We start from the raw sequence: 2,696 nt of genomic DNA on the forward strand, positions 1-2,696 counted from the left end.
GGAATCTTAAAAAAAATGATACAAATGAACTTATTTACAAAACAGAAATAGAATCAGACATAGAAAACAAACTGATGATTACTTGAGGGGAAAGAGGGGAGGGATAAATTAGGAATTTGGGATTAACAGATACACACTACTATATATAAAATAGATAACCAATAAGGACCTACTGTATAACACAGGAAACTATATTCAATGTTTTTTAATAACTCATAGTTGAAAGGAATCTGAAAAAGAATATATATATTCATATATATATATATATATATATATATATATATATATATATAACAAAATCACTTTGCTGTACACCTGAAACATTATAAACCAACTATACTCCAATTTAGAAAAATTAAAAAGAAAGCCATTTAAAGAAAAAAAGCAACCTACAGAATGGAAGAAAATATTTGTGAATGATATGACTGACAAGGGTTTATTAGTCCAAATATATAAACAGCATATACAACTCAATATCAAAGAAACACACCACGCAATCAAAAAATGGGCAGATGACCTGACATTTTTCCAAAGAAGACATACAGGTGGCTAATAGCCATATGGAAAGATCCTCAACATTGCTAGTTATTAGAGAAATTCAAATGAAAACAACAATGAGATATCACCTCACACCTGTCAGAATGGCTTATCATCAAAATGTCTACAAATAACAAATGTTGGAGAGGATGTGGAGAAAATGGAAATTATGTGTATAATTACACTCGTTGGAACATAAACTGGTGCATCCACTATGGAAAAAACGTGTGGAGGTTCCTCAAAAAACTAAAAAAGAACGACCATATGGTCCAGCAATTCCACTCCTGAATATATATCTGGAAAAACTAAAACACTAATTTGAAATGACACATTCACCCTAATGTTCATAGCAGCACTATTTACAATAGCCAAGATATGGAAGCATCACATGTGCCCATCAACAGCTGAACGGATAAAGAAGTTGTATCTGAAAAAGAATATATATATATTCTTATATAATAAATCTTATATATTTTATATATTGTATATATTACTCAGCCATTAAATATTGTATGATGTCACTTACATGTGGAATCTAAAAAATAATGCAAACGAATGTATGTGCAAAACAGAAAAAGACTCACAGATATAAGAACAAACTATGGTTGCCAGAGGGGAGAGGGGCTGGGGGATGGGCAAGTTAGGGGTATGGGATTAAGAGATACAAACTGCTATGTATAAAACAGATAAGCAACAAGGATATATTGTATAGCACAAAGAAATAATATAAGACCATTATCTTGTAATAACTTTTAATGGGGTGTAATCTGTAAAATACTGAATCACCATGCTGTACACCTGAAACTAATATAATACTGTAAATCAGCTATACTTCAATAATAATAATAAAATTTTAAAAAGAAATGAAAAATTATATTGGTAGGGTGTGGTAGAGCATATTGGAGGAGGTTGGTCAGATGCTACAAACTTTCAGTTATGCAATCAATAAGTACCAGGGATGTAATGTACAACATGATAACTATAGCTAACACTGCTCTATCACATATAAGAAAAGTTGTTAGAGAACATCCTAAGAGTTTTTATCACAAGGAGATTTTTTTCCCTTTTTTTCTTTATTCATTTTTTTGTATTGTATACATGTGAGAAGATGGATGTTATCTGAACTTATTGTGGGAATCATTTCACAATATATGTAAATCAAACCAAACCATCATGCTGTATGTCTTAAACTTATACAGTGATGTATGTCAATTATTTCTCAATAAAACTGAAAAAATTTAAATATAATAATGTATTTAAAAGAAAAGAATAGGAAAAAAAGTGATACTATTGACCCTTACTAAGATGGCTATAATAAAACTGATGGACAATAACTAGCATTGGAGAGGATGTGGAGAAACTGGAACACTTATAAATTGTTGGTGAGACTATAAAATGGTGCAGCTGCTGTGGAAAACAGCTTGACAGTTCCTCAAAAAACTAAACAAAGTATTACCATATGACTCCACTTCTAGGTGTATACCCCTGCCCCAGAAAATGAAAAGAGAGTCTCAAACAAATAGCTTCACACCAGTGTTCATTGCAGCATTATTTACAATAGCCAAAAGCTGGAAACAACCCAAGTACCTACCAATAAATGAACTTAAAAACAAAGTATGGACTATACAGAAAATGGAATATTATTCTGCCATAAGGAATTGTCCTAATACATGATACAACATGGATGAACTTTGAAAATATGCACAAGTGAAATAAGCCAGACACAAAAGGTCAAATATTGTATGATTTCTGTTATATGACATATCAAGAATAGGCAAATTTCAAGAGACAGAAGATAAATTAGAGATTGCCATGGGCTGGGATAGGAAAGTGGGGAGTTATTTCTTAATTGTTACAGAGTCTTTACTTGGGGTGATGAAAAGTCTTCAAAGCAGATAGTGGTGGTGATGGTTGCACAACATTCTGAATGTAATTTATGCCAGTGAACTCTACACTTAAAAGTGGTAAAAATGGCAAATTTGGTTAAATATATTTTATTACAATAAAATATTTTTTAAAATCTCTATTGTAGATGTAGGTTACAGAGAATAATAAGGATACTCCCATAAAATCAAACAAGCTCTTAATACATTCTTTGTTGTATGTAATATTTGGTATTCATGCTATCATACTTGTTTTAACCTCAAAAGTAACAGAAA

The sequence above is a fragment of the Leucopleurus acutus genome (assembly GCF_964270905.1).
Source record: "Leucopleurus acutus genome assembly, chromosome: X".
NCBI classification, from domain to species: Eukaryota; Metazoa; Chordata; class Mammalia; order Artiodactyla; family Delphinidae; genus Leucopleurus; species Leucopleurus acutus.